This window comes from Pistacia vera, unplaced genomic scaffold, assembly GCF_008641045.1.
Source record: "Pistacia vera cultivar Batoury unplaced genomic scaffold, PisVer_v2 Contig197, whole genome shotgun sequence".
Taxonomy (NCBI): Eukaryota; Viridiplantae; Streptophyta; class Magnoliopsida; order Sapindales; family Anacardiaceae; genus Pistacia; species Pistacia vera.
The window spans coordinates 281,742-302,356 of NW_022195998.1; the positions used below are offsets into that span (position 1 = coordinate 281,742).

Consider the following 20,615-nt stretch of genomic DNA (forward strand, 5'->3'; position numbering starts at 1 on the left):
GGTGAGCGAGTCCTCGGCCCAATTCCTTGGAATCGGACTCGGACCCGAACTTGACGGTTTTTAGGATTTAGGAATCGGACCCAATCGGTCCTTAGGAGCCGGAACCTTTGGTACAAGTTCTGGTACTGTGTTTGAGTATCCAACATCGTTCTCACTAAATTACAAAGANATGAATATACACGGCTTAAGTTTAATTGTGTAATCTTGAATTTTATTGCTATCATTAGGGGTGAGCGAGTCCTCGGCCCAATTCCTTGGAATCGGACTCGGACCCGAACTTGACGGTTTTTAGGATTTAGGAATCGGACCCAATCGGTCCTTAGGAGCCGGAACCTTTGGTACAAGTTCTGGTTCCGTGTTTGAGTATCCGACACCGTTCCCACTAAATTACAAAGATATTTCTTCTGTTCGCAAGACAAATATATCATGTAAAAATTACAAATATATTTCAGTTGTCTATAGAAATTACAAAAACTTCTCAGGTACGCATTGGTTCCACTTCGAATACCTAGACCTTAGTTTCAGTTTTGGTTCTTAAGTTTAGGTCTAGTTCCTTAAGTGGTCGAACTCAACCTGAGCCCACACAATGTTGATTTCACCACATTTGGAACCAAAATCGACCCTCTATAGATTGATTCCAAGCAGAAACCGAAACCAAGACTCTAGGTATCCATAGGTTCCGATTCTACCCTAATTCAAGCTCCCCCTAGCTATCACAATGCGCCATTCTTTCAGTAAATTTAACATGACAAAACAATTATGTTGCATGGCAATGCATAATCAGTAAATTGGCTCCAGCGCCGTAATCCAAGGGCTGGATGGAGGCTTCTTCTGGCTGGTAAATTTCGGTCTTTGGATCGCATTTCCTATTCAAGAGTTGGAGGCCCAAATATGAGGATTAGTAACATGTACATTTGTATTCGGTGCCAGTAAAATATTCCAACTATGTTCTAATACCGTATTTTATTCAACAAAGCTACGGACACCGAAAAATCTGCACCGAAAATGTGTATCGGCCTACGTGTATCAGGCGTCTGCTTTTTTTATCAATTTTTTTTTTTAGTGAATGGCCGTCCATCAAATTTGGACGACCGTTCACTCACATGGACTCCCATCCATATTATATGGACGGGGGTCATATACCAGGGACGGAAGTCCCTATTTAAAGGACGCCTGTCCATAAATAGAATAAAATAATAAAAAAATTTACAAAATATTAAGGACGGCTCCATTACTTTTGGACGGGTGCCCACAAATAATGGACGCCCGCCCTTGACCCAAATATGAAAAAAAAAAAAAAAAAAAACTTTGGGGACGGCCGTCCCTTACGTTTGGACGGACGTCCATTAGGAATGAACGCTCGTCCCTTACATTTAGACGGGCGTCCATTCGTCCATATTTTTAATTAAAAAAAAAAAAAATTCTAAACAAAAACCCATTCTTCTTTGTCTTCATTCCTCCTCTCTTTTTCTTCGTCTCAAGTTGCCATGCTGTATATTGTAGACGTAAAAATCTACCTGTACGGAAAGGGGTGTCTGATCCCGTGAGGTTGAGGTCACTAGCGATCTGCTGTACCTGCACACGTAGAGAAACACACGCGTGAAGCGAACGGGAAACACCAGGGTGGTGTTTGCCGTAGGCACTCCGACGCTCAAGTCAGCAAGGCTGAAAGGCTAATATAGTGAGGGATAGGGAATGAGAGATTACCGGAAGTCTAGTCAGGGACTGTGACTACGACGGATAAGCGAGACTCTCAAGTAAAGAGTCTTGGGTGTGAAGGTGTAATGTCGATGTCCCTTGTGAGAGGGCTGGCCTCTGCTTATATAGTGGTCGTCTGGTCTTCCAATCCTGGTGGGAGCAGGAGTCCTAGTGTGACTCTGATGCCAACCCTAGAAGAATCAGGGCCGTAATCAGCTGTCTTTATCAGTGTCTAGATAGGAAGTTAATTCCATTTAGGAGAATGACCCTCAAGTGGGAAAGTCGCCAGGAAAGAGGAAGACGGCCTTGAATAGGGGATTGATCAAGAATGGGAAAATATTGAAGGGGCTATGGGCTCTGGGCTCACCCATAGGCCTAGATATTAGACAGGGCTTAAGAGGCTCGTGCCCATGTAGTTCGGGCCGGTTATACTTCATATCAAATAGGGCTAATCCGAATTGGGCCTCTGCAAGATTGGGCCTGGTCATTCTTCACCAGTGATCTTGTTTCCCTATTTGAGCCGAGGACGATTTTTGGCCCTAACAGTTTGTCCCCCACTCTCTGAGTTGAGAGTAACTCAAGTCAGAGAGTAGGTTACGTAGAAGGCGAGCTCGGTCTTCCCTCATGGACGAACGACCATTGAAGTGATCGCTCTGACCATTGCAGGTGATCCTTGATTGATCCTCGCTCGGTATCTCCTCCCGACCCAAAATTTTCTATCCTTGTGCGGTGCCTGGTCGGTTCGGCGAGCTGAAGAGTAGGGAGCCAGATGCGATCGGTCGGTACATCCGCACGACTGGCAGGGGACTGTTAAAGAGGCACTCATTCGTCATGTCGGGTCAGACAGGTTCAGGAAGTACTAAAAGCTTCGTTCGGTCGGGATAATTGGACGACTAAGCGGGTGAGGCGTCTCGGGTGCATGTTGTCCACTCGTTCTTTACGAACGGATGATTGGGCGAGATTCAAATTTTGTTCTGAAGATGGTTCGACCCAGACCATTCTCAACTCGTGCATCGGTCGACCAGGCCTTCCGGGCTGGCTGAGCATGGGATGCTTGGGAGGGCCCCCGAACCGAAAAGTCGGTCGGGTGGATCGAGTGGCCAAGTGAATTTGTTGGCGCGTGTAGACTGGACACGTGTCGGATTCATTCCAGGCAGTACAAATGGAGTCGGTCGGAAGGAACGGGCGATCGAGATGCAGCTTCCGTACGGAACAAACGATTTTCCAGGTGATTCGGATCGCTGCCACGTGTATGGTGGAGATCTGTCCGTCGTTTCGAGAGCGAGAAAACGAAGAGACTCCTGACACCTGACCAATCACAGCCTGCCACGTGTTTACACTTTCTTTACAAAATTGGAGAGCCGGCTGTTCATCTTCCATTCGCGTTGGTTTTGGGTTTTTATCTGAAAAATTTCTCTCCCTTTTTTCTTCATTTTTGTCCCAGTTTCTTGAGCGAAGGTGGTCTTCTCTACAATCATCCAAGGTAATTTTTCCTTTTGAGGTCGTTTTGCTGTTCTGTAGGTAGATTTCTTTTTGATGAAATTTCTGGGAAGCAGGATAAGGATGTTTTGAGTTTTTGAGTGGGTTTAAACTGGGTTTCCAAGCGTTTTGGTGTTAGGATTTTGGTGAATAGGCGTGGGTTTGAATTTTCCGGTGGATATCCGGGAAGAATCTGGTCGTAGGTGAATTTTTTTCTGGGTTTTTTGGATTGGGTCTGGAAGACGAAGTCGGCTTTGGCGTTGTTTGGGTCGGTCGGTACGTCTGACCGAGTGGCGAGGAGGCGTGTGGTGGATTAGGCGATCGGTCATTCAGGGCGAGTGAGTTTAGGTTGAGGGATTAGTGATCGAGGTGAGTAGGCGACTAGGATTGAAATTGGAGGTGGATCGGTCGTCTGGGGCGAACGAGTTGGTGTTCCACTGATTTTGGCTTAGGGTCGTTAGGTTGGAGGGGTCGACCCAGGGCAGGGGCTCTCGTTGTCGGGCAGGTCGACTAGCGAGCTTTTTCTTTCGGTCGGTCGGCTAGGTGGGACGACTGGCTATTTAGGATTCCACCTCGGTAGAACGGGTCGACCGAGGTTGAACAGGCCAGTTTTGAGGGGCATCGTTCAGTGTTGAAGGGCGACCTGTAGTTAGTTGACACTTAGTGCTTTAGTTTGAGTCCCCTAAGGAACGAGTCGGTTGGTTGGGACGGGCGAGTGATCCGATGTCAGACGATACGTCAGCAGGTTCGAGTCAAGAGGTGGTGGACGTTGGGGACGAGTATGAGCGTGCCCCTACTATGGTGATAATGCCTGAAGGGAGCGTTCCGGTCGGCGTGTCGACCGCAGTTAGTGTTGCTGCTCCAGGGTCGAGTGGAGCTGGGCTGAGTGGCTCGGGTCGGTATGGTAGGAGTAGAGAAGACTCCGGAGGAGCTGGCAGTCCCTCTTCATCCGGTAGTAGCTCTGAGGAAGGGCCGAGCCAGTAAGGCAGTGGGATTCTGACCAGGGATTATCCGCCCGTGCTGAGGGATAGTGACGTGTGGCGTATCCGTACACTGTATCATATCCCTGGTTTTGTCAAAGTCCGGACCCTGCGGTCGTACGAGCGGATTGATTGGGAGGCTGAAGGTTGGGTTTGCGTGTACGAGAAATGGTTTCATGATGGGCTGAGGTTGCCTGTGCCTCGCCTCGTCTGGGAGGTGCTGAATCACTTCATTATCGCCCCTTCCCAGCTTATGCCGAACGCCTGGAGGTTGTTGATGGCCTTGGAGGATCTGTGTGTTCGGCATCAAATTGTGTTCGGGTTGCACGAGCTGTTGTACTCGTACTTCCTGAAGGAGAACGATAAGGAGAAGGGCCGATATCTGCTAAACTTGAGGCACGACCAGTCTCATCTGGTGACCGACCTGCGGTCTAGTGATAAAAACTGGAAAGACCGCTACTTTTTCTTGAAGGGTCAGGCCGTTTTCGGAGACAGGGGCACGGGCGAGATCCCGATCGGCTGGCGAGCCACTGGTGAGAACTTCGTTGTTTCTTTCGTACTTTTGATTACTAAATCTTGATTATGTTTTTTGTTTGCAGAGCTCGATTTCAATCGCGCTGGGCAGAGCGGGGACGGCTTGGACGTAGCTACCCAGAGGGTGTTAGCCATCCCATTGGAGCAGAGGGATTGGCGAGTGGTGCTGGCAGAGTCTAATCTGAGGAGCAGTATTCTTTGGGCCGGAGTAGAGGCTATTCAGAGAGGTACTCCCTTCCCCTCGCTGAAGCAGACTTGGGATGTGCTCCTGAGTCGATACTGCAACCATATCATTTTTGGTGAGTCCGGGCTGAACCCACTAACCGTTGGAGAGTTTGCACTTGCAGAGTCGCTCATGAAGAAATTGACTGTCCCGAGCGCGAGCGAATCCATCGCCAGGCGTCGAGAGAAGAGGAAGAGGGAGTCATTGGTAAGGGCGGATGCGAGGGTTGAGGATGTATTGGCGATGCCGCCCAGTCGACAGCCACCGAGTCATCAGCCTTTGGCGGGAGTCGGGTCGTCCCAGGCTACCGTTGTGGATGAGGAGGCCGGGACTATTACCAACACGATTCCGGCTACTGCGTCGACTTACTCGGACGTGACATCTATGAGTAAGTTGGCCGACTCCTTCTTGTTCCCAGTGAACGAGGCGCGCCTGAACCAGATGGGTGTGATTGCTGCCGCTGATTGGGGTGTATCCCGCGCTGTTCAGGTATGGCGGTACTTGTCCATTTTTCTTGTTTGACTTTGTTCTCATTGCTCAGTTTTGTTGTGCATGTACTCACTAGCAGTCTCCATCTAAGGAAGTCTGTCGTGGCGCAGGAGAAGCGGATACAGGATGTATCCAAGGCCAATGCTGGTTTGCGGCAGAAGGAGGCAGCATCCCGGAAGGCTGAACAGGAGAGTCAGCAGCGCCTCCGGGATAGTGAGGCCGAGGCCGAGGTCGAGAGGCTACGGCGCGTGTTAGCCGAGAGGACTGCGGAGGTCGAGTCCCTCAGGGAGCAGTGCATCTCCATTGCTGATGACGCCATCATCAAGGCCCGAGGCGAGCTCATGCTTGAGTTTAAAGAAGGGAGGACTTCTCATTGGGATCCGGATGAAGACATTCTGCTCATGCAAGAGTTGTTGGAAGAGGAAACTAGTCATCCGGTGGACAGGACGAGGAGCAAGCGCCTGAGCTTAGTCAGCCGGGTGTTGGGGACGTGAGCGACCTGGCTGCGGGGCCGAGCACTAGTGGTGCTCGCGTGGCGACTGATTTGATGGAGGATGAGACTCGTGCCGAGGATGCTTAGTGCTCTCCACCTTTTTTTTTTTGTATTTTAAGGCCTGCGATGCCCTTTTGTCTGCGTCTGTGCCGTTTTTTGTATTCTGAACTTGGGCGTTTGGCGCCATATATATTACTTTTGATTGTTCTGGTTTCTCGTGTTGTCTCCTTGGATGAATGAACTGTTCTTTTGTTTCTCTTCCTTATTTTTGTGCGTGTTACCTCAGTGTGGCCTGATGGCTAAGGCATGTAGGCCTTATGTCGGGCTGAGTTGGTGCTTTGCTTAACGGTATAGGACTCGTTCATTCGGTCAGGTTGACCGAGTGTGTAGTCCCCTGGATGAGTGGCGGTGCATCTTGAGTTCAGTTTTAGGGTGGACTGGGGCCAGTCCCAAGGTGCCAAGTCTTGGATCGGCAGGGCCATCTTAAGGTGTTCTCGGAGTCGAGCAGGGTAGATTCGAGCGTGAGTAATTTATCGTCCGGGTCGACTTTAGGGTGTCCATACGTATATCAGGCATGGCCGATTTGAAGGTGTCCGTACGTTCATTGGGCAGGCCGACTCTGAGGTGTCATTCGTACATCGGGCAGGCCGATTTGAGGTGTCCGTACGTATATCGGGCATAGACGATTTGAAGGTGTTCGTACGCATATCGGGCAGGGCCGATTTGAAGGTTTTCGTACGTTCATCGGGCAGGGCCGACTTGAAGGTGTCATTTCGTACATTGGGCAGGGCCGATTTGAAGGTGTCCGTACGTATATCGACAGGCCGATTTGAAGGTGTCCGTACGCCGACTTGAAGGTGTCAGTTCGTACATTGGGCAGGGCCGACTTGAAGGTGTCCGTACGTATATCGGGCAGGGCCGATTTGAAGGTGTCCGTACGTATATCGGACAGGGGCCGATTTGAAGGTGTCCGTACGTTTATCGGCAGGGCCGATTTGAAGGTGTTCTTATGTATATCGGGCAGGGCTGATTTGAAGTGTCCGTACGTATATCGGGCGGGCTGATTTGAAGGTGTCCGTACGTTCATCGGGCATGGCCGATTTGAAGGTGTAAGTAACTTGATTCGAAGATGAGAATTACTGAATATACTTCATTAAATATCTGGCCATGAGGCCGACTGTCTGAGAGGAGTGGATAGCCCACTCATCCTTTTTATTAACAATGAAAGAAATGAAAAAAAAAACAATTCCCAACAAGGACGGGTTCACCTACGAGTAGTACCGTTTGAGGTGAACGGCATTCCAACTGTTGCTGATGTCTTTGCCCTCGGGGGTCTGGAGTTTGTAGGCACCCTTCCCTGCTTCTTTGATTATCTTGTAGGGGCCTTCCCAGGTGGGTCCGAGTTTGCCAGATTTAATCTCCTTGGTATTTTGGAAAACCTTACGAAGGACCCAGTCGCCTATCCTGAAAGTGCGGATCCTCACACTGCGTTTATAATGTCGGCCGGCCTGTTGCTGATAGCTGCGTTGCGGATGCTCGCTTTTCCCGTAGCTCGTCCACATGTCTAGGTTCTGGCAAAGGTTTTGGCTATTTGATTTCTCGTCCGCCCACTGGAGCCTGTTGGACGGAACTGATATTTCGGCTGGAATGACTGCTTCTGAACCATGTGTCAGGGAGAAAGGTGTTTCACCGTTGATGATCGAGCCGTGGTTCGGTATCCAGAGGACTCTGGGTAGCTCGTCCGCCCATGCACCCTTAGCTTTCTGTAATCGTTTCTTCTCAGTGTCTGCATGATTTTTTTGTTTGACGACTCGCCTGGCCGTTAGACTGGGGGTTGGCGGGGTTTGAGAACTTACCTTTATTCCCCACATGTCCACAGAAATCCCTGAAGCCTGAACTAATGAACTGGGACCCATTATCGTGACAATCTCCTTTGGTATTCTGAACCTGCAGATCACGTTCTTCCAGATGAAAGCTTTGACTTCTCGGTCTCTGACTGAGCGAAGGCTTCGGCTTCGATCCACTTGGTGAAGTAGTCTGTCACTGCCAACATGAAGACTCGTTGCCCCGGTGCAGTAGGTAGCTTTCCCACGATGTCCATTCCCTACTTCATGAATGGCCACGGTGTCAGAATGGATGGAGTCGTCTGGTGGGAGGTGTGAGACGTGAGCAAACCTCTGACGCTGTCGCATCTCTTTGCGTAAGCGATCGAGTCGGTGCGGATAGTCGGCCAGTAGTAACCTGCGGTGATCGCCCTGTGAGCAAGACTACGCCTCCCTGCATGGTTGCCGCTTCGCCTTCATGGAGTTCGGCTAGAACACTTTGGGCCTCTTCTAGGCTTATGCATTTGAGGTAGGGGCCTGAGAACGACTTTCTGAGGAGTTGGCCCTCATGTAGGTTGAATCTGGCGGCTTTTGCTTTCAATCGGCATGCTTCGTTCTTGCCAGCCGGAGCTCATCGTCTTTCAGGTACTTCACTATTGGGGTCATCTAACAGTCGTTGCTCAATGCCCATGGCTTCTATAGGAGACTTGTTAGGTGGCGGTTCTTTCCAGTTGGCTGGCCACTGCAAATAGGAGGGGGATGGATGACTGAGAGGAACATGGGAGTGCTGACCAAGGTTGGCGAGGGCGTCGGCATGGTTGTTCTCAGCTCTGGGATCTGTACTATTGAAACTCTTCGAATTCGGCCTGCAACTCTTTGACCATGCTTAGATAGGATGTCATTTTTGAGTCACGTGCTTGGTACGTACCTTGTAGTTGATTGACCACGAGTTGGTCCGACTTCACTTCTAGCTCTTTTGGTGCCAATTTCTCTGGCCAAGTAAGTCCAGCTAGGGGGCTTCGTATCGGCCTCGTTATTCGTGCACTTGAACCCACAGCGACTACTCGCTGGATGATGTCTCCCTCTAGCGCGATTAGTACTATTCCGAGTCCGCTTCCATTGCATTACTCGATCCTTTTACTAGGAGAGTCCACTTTGAAGGTGGTGCACCGTTCATGCATAGAATTCTTTTTCGGCCTGGTGGTTTCGCTTGGTGTGAAGTCAGCAATGAAATCTGCTAGTGCCTGGGACTTGACGGCGGTGCTTGTTGGTATGATACGTCGTACTCGCTGAGTTCTACTGTCCATTGCATGAGTCAGCCTGATAGCTCTGGTTTGTGCAATATTTTCTTGAGCGGGAATGAGGTGATCACAACATAGGATGGCACTGGAAATACGGTCTGAGCTTCCTGGATGCATGGATGAGGCAAGGGCAAGCTTTTCCAGTTGGCTGTATCGAGTTTCTGCGTCGAGGAGCGACTTGCTAATGTAGTAGACCGGTGACTGCTTTGTTTCTTCTTCTCGAACTAGCACCGCTGATATGGCCGTCTCTGAGACCGCTAGGTAAGTGTAGAGCTTCTCCCCTCCATGGGTTTGGACAGCAGCAGGGGTAGTCAAATACCTCTTCAGCTGTTGTAGGGCTTCTTCGCATGAGGGGGTCCAATCGAACTTGTTGGATTTTTTGAGGGCGTGGAAGAAAAGGTGGCACTGTCAGCAGACCTGAGATGAAGCGGCTCAGGGGCCACTCGTCCTGCAAGACACTGGACATCTCTGATGCAAGTCGGGGATGGTATGCTGAGGACCGCTCTGATCTGGTCGGGGTTTGCTTATATTCCTCGATGAGTAACTATATAGCCTAATTTACCTGATGAGACCCGAATGAGTATTTTTCTGGGTTCAGTTTCATGTTGTACTTCCGGAGAATGGCGAATGCCTAGCTAAGTGGTCAAGGTGTTGTTTGGCAATCAGGGATTGACGAGCATGTCATCGATGTAAACTTCCATGGTCTTCCCTAAGTGGTCAGAGAACTTTTGTTGACCAGACGTTGGTAGGTGGCTCCGGCGTTTTTCAATCCAAACGGCATCACTTTGTAACAATAGTTCCCCTCTCTGTGATGAAAGTTGTCTTCTCCTGGTCGCTGCATGCATCAAATCTGATTGTATCCCGAGAAGGCGTCCATGAAAACTGAGAAGTTCGTGCCCTGCGGTCGCGTCTACCATCATTCGATATGTGGGAGGGGAAAGAATCCTTAAGGCAGGCTTGTTCAAGTCGGTGAAGTCGATGCAGACTCTCCACTTCCCGTTCTTTTTCTTTACGACTACGACGTTTGCCAGCCATTCGGGGTAGTGGACCTCTCTGATCATGCCGTTGTTTAGGAGTTTTTCGATCCCTTCATTGATGATCTGGTTCCGCTCAGGTGCGAATTTCCTCCTCTTCTGCTTGACTGGCGGGTGATCCGGATCTACCTTGAGCTGGTGGACCATTGCGTCTGGATTGATTCCGGTCATGTCGGCATGGGACCAGGCGAAACAGTCTTCGTTCCGTTTTAGAAATTCTATCAGCTTCTCTCTTGTCTCGGGGTCAGGCGGGAGCCTATGTGTGTCTTTCTCTCCAGTCATCCGGATGTATCTGCACTTCATCCAACTCCTCCATGGTCGGGTTGGTTGGCTTTGCTCGAGGTCGGACGAGACTGTATTGCTATGAAGATTTCCCCGTGCCTTTGAAGGCGTTTTGTAGCAGTCCCTGGAAGCTTTAGGGTCCCCTTGATCTCCCGTACTCCCCACTTGGTCGGAAACTTGATTGTCTGGTGGAAAGTAGGTGGGACTGCCCGCATGTCGTGATCCAGGGGCGGCCTAAAATGACGTTGTAAGGGGATGGGCAGTCGATCACCAGGAAGACTATCTGTTTGTTTACTCCGCCGGCATAGATAGGAAGGATGATCTCCCCGATAGTGTATTTCTGCTTCCGAGCTGAATCCAACTAGCAGTGTCAGTCGCCTGTTGATATTTGCTTCTTCTAGTCCCATTGCTTTGACCGCTTCGAGGAATAGGATATTTGCTGACGCCCCCATCTACGAACACTCTTTTCACTAGATGTTAGCTATTTGCAGGAGAGGACTAAGCGTCGTGGTGAGGACGGCTAGGGTGATCGTTCATCATCCTCGAACTGAATTACCTGATGGGAGTATGACATCGAGACCGGGTGGATGACTGGACTTCATGATGGTTAGTTCTAGCATGCCGTTTCGCTGATGAGTAACTTACCCCACTGATTTTCTGATCCTCCGAAGATTAGCAGCAGAACCCTTCGGTGTGGGTTCTAGCGGAGGGGGCGACTGTTGTTTGGAGCTTTTCTGGCTAATGGTGTTCTTCCCCTTGTCATGAGTAGATCACGGAGATGTCCTCTCTTCAGAATGCGGCAACCTCGAGCCGCAAGGCGATGCAATCTGCGGTGTTGTGCCCATGATCGTTGTGGAACTCGCACCACTTGGTTGTGTCTCTCCTTACCTCGGGATTGAGCTTACCAGGCCACTTGTACGGCGGATCCCATTCCTTTCATTATCGCTACGACCTGGGTTGGTTCGATGCTGAGACTATTCTGTATTTTGACTGGTTCGATCCCAAATGCCTGATACACTTCTCAAGGTCGGCGGTCATATGGTCTCCTGGCTCTGCCCATATTCCGTGCAGGGGGTGGTAGCGGTGTTCTACCGGTCTAGGCTCTGGCTTCCTGTCGTTCCTCCTTGATTCGTATCTGGAATGGGCTCCAGTTCATCTCATCTTCCTCCCACCTTATCTGGATAACGGCTCGGGCCAGAGCGTCTTCCATGGTGGTGCAGCCCAGCTTTGTAAGCTCTTTGTATAGTTCTCCATCTGGGAGGAGGCCTTTTCTGAAAGCGGTCCACAGCAGTCTCGGGGTTACAGAAGGAATAGAGATCTCTCTTTGTTGAATCTGCTAACATACCTCTCAATGGTTCCCCCCTTCATTGGTATACTTGGTACAATCGGCCGACAACTTCTCTAGCTTCTTGCGCTGGCGAACTGTTCCACAAAGGTGTCAGTAAGCTGAGGCGAATGAATCGATGGATCCGTTCGGGAGGTTCGTGTACCATTGGAAGGCCCGGGCCGGACAAACTATAACCGAAACTTTTGCACATGCGGCTTCTCTAAGCGGTCGGGGTATGGACAGTGAACATCCACTGCTGTACGAGGCTATGTTGGTCGTCCGTCCGTGGTACCGTCATATGGTTTCATGTTGGGGATAGTGAATTTCTGGGGCATGTCCGCAGGGCGATCTCGTCCGCAAAAGGGTGAATCGACGTCAATTCGTCTGCTCTTCTTGTTGGGATTAGCATTCAGTATACGCCTCATATACTGCTCAACGTCGGCCTTCTCTTGGCCAGTAACTGTTCCACAGGGGAAGGGGATACTATTGGGTCATCCATTTACCGGGTCTGGTACGTCTCGTGGGGTCATCCCTCGGGGGTAGACTGATGATCAGTCCGTCGTGCGCTCCTTGGTAGCATGTGTCTTCGTTCATCCCTTCTGGTTGGATGACCCCATTGTCACTGTTCTGTTGTTCTTCCCTACATGAACGGTCAGGAGAGTTTCTGGTAGTCTTCGGTCTTTCGGGATGGACGGCTCAGAGCTGGAGTTGGTTTGGTTTGGCCGTTCACCCCGCGAGGGTGAGCCAGCAGGAGGGGGTTTGTGTTTGGGTTTGACTGAGGTGAATGTGGTTGGTGAGGATGGGTTGATCCTTCGGGTTCTCTATGCTGGATCGTTTTGATCATGAGGCTGGGATGGGTCGACTGGACCGCGCCCTGTTGTATCTTTATCTCCGTTAGTCAGAACGGAGTAGTCGACGCCAGTGCGTTAAGTTGACGCGGCCCTTTACCAGAATCCGAGGTTGATGCTCTGGTGTGGAGAGGGGTTGTCATGGATGGGATAATTGTCGGGACCGATTGGGGGTGCTTGGTCAGCAGAAAATAACGGTTCATAGATCGACTTACTTTCTCTTTTAGCGACTGGTTCTCGGACCCTGATGGATGTGTTTTTCGGCTTCCAGTGCGGCCACCTTGTCCAAGTTTTGTTGCATGAGAGTGGTCCAAAGCCTCCAGTCTGGCCTCGAGGCCTGAGTTAACGTCGTCTGGATTGTCAGCCATGGAATATTCCTCCACGTAGCAGTTCGTCACGCACGCCGAATGATTTGCTAGAGGCCCCACGGTGGGCGCCAAACTGTAGACGTAAAAACTACCTGTACGGAAAGGGGTGTCTGATCCCGTGAGGTTGAGGCCACTAGCGATCTGCTGTACCTGCACACGTAGAGAAACACACGCGTGAAGCGAACGGGAAACACAGGGTTGGTGTTTGCCGTAGGCACTCCGACGCTCAAGTCAACAAGGCTGAAAGGCTAATATAGTGAGGGATAGGGAATGAGAGATTACCGAAGTCTAGTCGGGGACTGTGACACGCGGATAAGCGAGACTCTCAAGTAAAGAGCCTTGGGTGTAAGGTGTAATGTCGATGTCCCTTTGAGAGGGCTGGCCTCTGCTTATATAGTGGTCGTCTGGTCTTCCAATCCTGGTGGAGCAGAGTCCTAGTGTGACTCTGATGCCAACCCTAGAAGAATCAGGGCCGTAATCAGCTGTCTTTATCAGTGTCTAGATAGAAGTTAATTCCATTTAGGAGATGACCCTCAGTGGAAAGTCGCCAGGAAAGAGAAGACGACCTTGAATAGGGGATTGATCAAGAATGGGAAAATGTTGAAGGGGCTATGGCTCTGGGCTCACCCATAGGCCTAGATATTGACAGGCTTAAAAGGCTCGTGCCCATGTAGTTCGGCCGGTTTATACTTCTATCAAATAGGCTAATCCGAATTGGGCCTCTGCAAGATTGGGCCTGGTCATTCTTCACCAGTGATCTTGTTTCCCTATTTGGCCGAGACGATTTTTGGCCCTAACATATATAAATGTAAGCTCACTTAGACTTTCCATTTCATAATCTGTAACGTCTTCCTCATGATTCTGTTTCAAACACTCTCTGTATCCCACACAGCTGAAATTGAATATTCTACCGAGATCTTTGCTGAAATAAATATACGTATTGTAATGCAAAGAGCCAATAATGCGCATGAATGCGTATTGCCATGCTTGGAATTTTCAAATGGTAACCATAATCAATCTTATCTTTAACTCTCTTAAGCGTTTGTATGATGTAAGAATAACTTCCATGGAAACGACTAGTCGACTGCTTTACTTTTTTATGCAAAAGTTGTTGGCAAATAGAAGAAAGAAAGCAAGAGCATAAGTACACAAGAGACAAGAGACAATTACCACACCACCGCCCAAACTTCTTATCTGGATAGCTTACTTGATTCTATTTTTTATTCTACTCCTTAACTCAGTCACAATGGCAAACCCAAGAATTGGAGAAGAAATCACAAGACACGGTGAAGGTAAAGTCACGGAAAACCCACGTCAGCCCGGCAAGATAATAGGAAGAAAGAATGCCATTGATCACCTTCGATCTTCCATATCTAGCTTTTACTACAACCTAAGCTGCTTCTTATAAGGGTAACGAAGAGTTCGATGCCATGGTTGGAAACTCAGACGAGTTGAAGGTGTTTTGGAAGAGTTTCATCACTGCTGGGAAACTTGGAAAGATGAAGAAGGAGTTTTTAGAGTGAGTATGATGATGAAATGGAGGGCGTTGAACTGAGTGAAGCGTGGCTGAAGAGATTGGTATGACGACGAAATGGAGGGCGTGGACGATGCAATCAGTAGTTCCGTTCATTTGCTGTTTACATAAGGGACGCTGTCCCTTAAGTGTGGACTGTGTCCTACATAATGGTAGGGAGTCGTCTATTAGTTACGAACGCCCGTTCCAAACTTAATTGTGGATGGGCATCCAATTTTTTATTTATTTTTTAAAAACAAATTAAGTTCGAAACGGGCGTCAATTCCTTACGGACGGTCGTCCACAACCTATGAACGGCCTTCCATAATGTTTTACAAATTTTTTTTTGTGTTTATTTTATGGACGGGCGTCCTTTAAATGGGGACGCCCGTCCTGTATAGGACCCTCGTCCATGTAATATGGATGGGAGTCCATGTGAGTGAATGATCGTCCAATTTGATGGACTCGTTTACTAAAAAAAAGTTTGATACACGTAGACCGGTACACATTTTCGGTACAGATTTTTCGATGTCCGCAGTTTTTGTTGTATTTTATTAGATGATCTAACTTTTGTTAGCTATTCGATTTACAGTGAGAAAGCATAAAAGCACATTATGATTATTTAACAGCTATTATGGAATGGATTATATATTTAATTTCATAAGAATAGAAAACTCATTTATTTGTTTAATGAACCTTAATTCCGAATTATTATTATTTCTAATATTTAAATAAAAACAAATATCTAATACTTCAAAAAGAAATATCTGTAATTACATTTATAATAAATTTTGAAACAAATAGTCCTAGTGGTACAATTCTTATTATTCCCTTCTGCTCTTTCCAGATAATTATGCGTGACAAGCCCCCCCAATTCTCTAGTCTCTAGTCAACAGTACCAAAGCAATCCTCTCCGTTTGCAATGGATCCCGTTCTTTCAATTACGGGTGCTTTCGTTGTACTCGAAGCTCTGATCGCTCTCTTCTCTTCAAAAGTTACTTTGGCAAGAGAAGATCCGAAGTCCAATCCATCGCCAAGCGAGACTCCAACCGGATCATAAAAAGCCTTCAAAGCCTTCTCAGCCTATCTCCAAAAATCTCACTCCAAACCTCACACTCACGCCTCCGATAAGGTAATCTATTAGGTCTCAATTATTAATAATTTTTCGAAGTATTCAAAAAAATTAAAATTAGGGCTTTTTATATTTAGATTATAATTTTACTATGACATTATAATATTTATTGTAGTCAAATAAGCGACATCATCCATTGGATGTTAATACTCTGAAGGTCATGGTGATTCTGTCACGGGGCTATGTTTCTCCTTCGATGGGCGGAATTTGGCAACAGGTAATCCATTAGTTATTTTGGTCTGTATTATATTTGATCATCACAGATTTTAACTGGAGTATGTATGCGATACTAATTTTTCCAGATTGAATATTAAAATTAAAGACTTTGCATTGCGCCTTTGTTCTGCAATCGCTTGTTTATCAGAACTCTTTAATCGGAAAGTAATGTAGGCAGTTTCATTTGTTATATTCGTTATCTTCACTTACTTTTGTCTTTGTAGCTAATTTGTGGGCATTATATAGTTTTCTTCATATTATTTTATGCGTTATTTTTTATGAACAGCTTGTGCTGATGGAGTTTTCAGGTATTTAAGTTGGATGATGCTTTAAGTAAAAGTTTCAAGTATGAATCCGAAGTATCATTTAATTTTTCTGGATATTGCCTCAAATTTATCGTTCATACAGTTGATTTTGTCCTTGCTTTATGAATTTGAGTTCTTTCTTGCTTCTGCAGGTTTCTGAGGATTAATTTGCCACCTGGAGGTCCTCCAACAGCTGTCCCATTTACTGATGATGCACTTCGATTGTTGTTGCAACTCATATCTCTCGGCTCTTCATTGTACATGTATGGAGAGGAGAAACACATCTCTGTTAATGAAAAAACAGCAAGCCAAGCTTCCCCTTCCAGAAATCAAATGGGAACATCACAAAATCCATGATAAAAGAGCTATCCTAACTCTTTATCGAGCTACTGCTAGTTACGGCAGTGGTGATGGTAGTAGTACAATTATTGCCTCTTGTTCTGAAGGTATAGAGTTCATTTGTCCTACATGCTATGACTTAATGCTTATCTTAACTCCTTTTATTAAACCTGGCCTATTTAAATTCATGTACTTCCTTGGTTTTTGTGGAAGAATGATTCTTTTTAATCATTTATTGCTTTCCAGGAACTGATATCATAATTTGGCATGGAAAAACTGGACAATTTTGGGCCATGTTGATTTCAAATCAATTGAAAACCACATGGCTGCCATATCACAATGGGCGTTTTCTTGCTGCTGCTGCTTTCACTGCTGACGTGAAGGTGAGTATTGCTGCTATTGCGATTAATGCCTATGACCATATACACCTCATGGGATATTTCCTGATCATTTATGAGTCCCCTTATGAAGTTCTTGTCAGATCATGCTATAATGAGCATTTGTTGTTTGAATTGGAACTTGTGGATTGCTAATTGATTTCTTTTTCTTATGTAGGTGTGGAAATTGTGTACTCAAGGATGGTTCAGTCAAGGAGGTTCAAAAGCTCTGCCTTAAAGGACATAAGGTTATATGATTTGATCAACATTTATATATCTTGATGTCAACCATGACTTCATGATGCTCTTCTTCTTTTCTTTTCTTTCTTCTGTTTTATTTTCCCTGGAATTTCAAATCTGAATAGGATTTTATCTTAATTGACTTTAGATAAATTTCGCATGTTCAATTTCAGAAAATCTAATCAATGAATGGAAACTTTTATTAAAAAGAAAAATTACAAATTTTCTCTTGAGAACCATACTTCTGTAAGATGCATAAGATTAAGAAGAAGCAGATTATGCCTGTAGCTGTCTGTGGCACTTCCTGCTATGTGTCAAATGCATGATTTGCCCTGATCTATGTTGAACTTCTTCCATCCTCAAGTTCTTGTTCCATTTGTTTTTAATGGACTATGTTGCGTAAAAGCTTGTGGCCTAATTTTTTAAATTGTTTTGTACAAGCAGAGTGCAGTAACGTGGTTATGCTTTGCACCTAACTCAGAGCAAATCATCACAGCTTCCAAGGATGATTCAATTAGAATTTGGACATCAGGTTTGTATAATATCATATTTATTGTACTTTGTCTAGTTTTTTCATGAATCAGAACTAATAACTCTTGTTTCCTCTAGCCTCAGCCACCCATACACATCTGCCTCTTATTGGCACAAACACATTCTTTTTTAAAAGCATGTGCATCCTTAATCATGTTCACCAGATCTAATTTACATTTTCTGCTAGTTGAATATTTTGGTAACAGTACATTAATTTTGTCTATCCTGATCTTTGGCTTCTGTTTTTCGAAGTTCGATATCATCTTGTGAGGATCCTAAGACTTTGAAGGTGTTTCAATTCCACTTCGTGATTCAAGTGGTGCTGCCTTGCACTATGATCGCTTAGCGTCTGTCTCCTGATGGAAGGATATTGGCAGCTACTCATCGCTCAACATTGCAGTGGTTAAGTGTTGAAACTGGAAAGGTTTTAGACATGGCTGACAAAGCCCATGAAGGTGTGTCTGTGGCTTAAGTTTTCCTGCTTTATTTAAAATATTCTGTTAATTGAAATTTCATTTTTCATCAAGAAGGATTTATTCTGCAATTTTGATATGTACCCAGACCCCAAGTCAAATCGATTGTAAGAGTGATTAAGATGGAGTGGGAAACCATGCTTTTACTTTATTATATGGTCAATTTTGGATTGATTTTTTTCTTCCTTTTCAAGCTTGGTCTTTACTTTTCAGTCCAGTGTTTATAGTTTGTTCTGCAATCATCAGGTCAGGTGTATCTTTTATTGATAGGTAACAGCTGAAGGTGTATGAATCTTGGATCTTGAACACCCCTCAATATGCCACCTTCTTTTACTACTCTTGTTCTCTTTTCTTTGTATTTATAGTAGTCTTATCTTGCAGGTGATATCACATCCATTGCCTGGGCACCAAAGACAATTCCAATGGGTAAATCACCTTCCTTTATGACTAATGTCCCTTCTGTTCTTTGGTACCTAAGTTGTTGATGTTCTCAACTAGAAAACTTAGAGATGCACATACACAGATGTCTTCTAGTTCATACAAATATCTCTACTACTACCTAAATTATATAAATGTCTCTTCTGGAAAACCGTCCCCTCTTTTTTTATTTATTTTGAGATTCTTGTCCATCTGCGAAGATGCCTTCACCACTGCACTGGAACAACTGTAGCATAAAGAGAGCATCATAGAATACCTACTAAGAAAATCCATAACACAGAATTTATTTCAGATTCTTGGAATCCTGTGGGAAAGTTGATAAAGGAGTCCAGGTCTCGAGGCATGTCACCAATGATATTTTTATAATTTTTTTTTTTTGTTTTTATATAAATATGTCATTCTTGTAGCTCCAACAGATGTAAAACTTTGGGGATTCAAAATATTTTGAAGCGTAGATATATGAGCATGGTTGATAGCCAATCCTGACCAATATTTTATGATTAAACTCTTGCAGTTATTGATGTGCTTTTTTACCTTGCTTGAATTTTCTGCTGATTTCTTCTTCAGATGTTCATCTTATGTTTTGTGAATTAGATGTCTATGTGAATTTTTAATCACTTGAACTTATCATATTTACAGGAAATGGACAAGGCATGATCTTAGCAACATCTAGCGGTGACAAGAAAGTTAAGTTGTGGACGGCGCCCTCGCTTGACTGATCAGAAGGGAAATTCAGTTCACTAAATCAAGCCCTGGCATGAAGTAGCTTCTGATTTGACAGAGATTGATTCAGATACACCAAAAGTTTTGAGCACTAAATCCTTTTGAGGTTAGACGGTTCAGTTACATATTTATCACGGGTTGCAGAGAACAGACCTACACCTGACTGAAAAGTAGAACGTTAAACACTTTGTGTGGACAGAACTGCAGAAATATGATATGGGTTTTGGAGATTGATTGTACTGAAATTTTGGAGACTAGAAAGCATCATACGGAACTAGAAACTGTGGTTTGAGTTAGTATTTATTAATTTTGTTCAAATCCTCTCTGCTATAGTTTGTAATCAGTATGGTTAAGTTATTCTCAATTAGTTTAGTAAGATGCAAAAAGAAACGCCCACCGTGGGGCTCGAACCCAGGACCACAAGGTTAAGAGCCTTGCGCTCTACCGACTGAGCTAGACGGGCGTGGCACTGTTTTTCTAAATTTCCCATTTTGTCGCTTTTGGAATGAGATAATTCCTAAACTCATGTTATACGATAACAAAAATAACAAAAAAATGCCAATCTCATTTTTACAAGGAAATAATTTTAACCATCCAAATATATATCGTCAGTCTAGCCCACGATATCATTATTATTTGTACTTTATATACGTGATGTGTATCTTATGATATGTATATATTCGTATCCTTGAAAATATCGATATAAATTGATACAATTTTATTAATTTGTGTCAAAGACCTGAAAAAATTCAGGTCAGATCTACGTCACCTAACTTGGTTCACTAAAACTTGTTAAAGAGAAAGTAAAAAAGAATGTATTGTCCATTTTGTATGATAATAATAATAAAGTAGAGATATAGATATTGACATTGATCTTGAAAATAATATGAATGGTTAAAGAGGAAATGATATAGATTTTTAACTTTGTGATTAATTTTGATTACGTAATACCATAATGTATAGTCAATAATACCACAAAATTATTTAATTAATCTTTGAAACAATATTAATATTTAGAAAAGTTTTATTTAAAAAAAAAAACGTATCTTATAATACGTGATACATGATTCAAAAAATTAGGTTTTTGATATACGATAGATGCACAATTTTACAATCATGCTCCCAAACTTAGGAGGAATGAGTATTTCAAAGGCAAGGAATGGATTTAAATTCTATCCCCCATTCAAACAAATATTCCCATTATACCCTTTAATATTTTAATTAAATATTTTATAATTTAATAATTATTTTTTTATAAAAAAATTTCAAAATTTCAGAACCGATCAACGCCGGTGAAAGTTGTTGGACGGCAATGTTCCTTCCTGATTCCGGCGTCACCGCCGGCACATGAAGGTTTTCCGTCCGTCGATTTCCCAGTCTGCGCGAAAAAGGCCGCCAACGACCGGCGTGTGTACGTCAATCTCAACGACAGAAGATATGACCACTGCG

General features: G+C 45.3%; 1 non-coding gene and 1 pseudogene across 1 annotated transcript; one reads left to right on the forward strand and one right to left on the reverse strand.

Annotated features, from left to right (window-relative positions):
- The first annotated feature begins 15,314 nt into the window (after nucleotides 1–15,314).
- LOC116128167 lies at nucleotides 15,315–19,484 on the forward strand (annotated as a pseudogene).
- Nucleotides 19,485–19,556: 72 nt separating this feature from the next.
- Nucleotides 19,557–19,629, reverse strand: TRNAK-CUU. Its single transcript has one exon. It is a non-coding gene; the product is annotated as a tRNA-Lys (tRNA).
- Between the last annotated feature and the right edge of the window lie 986 nt (nucleotides 19,630–20,615).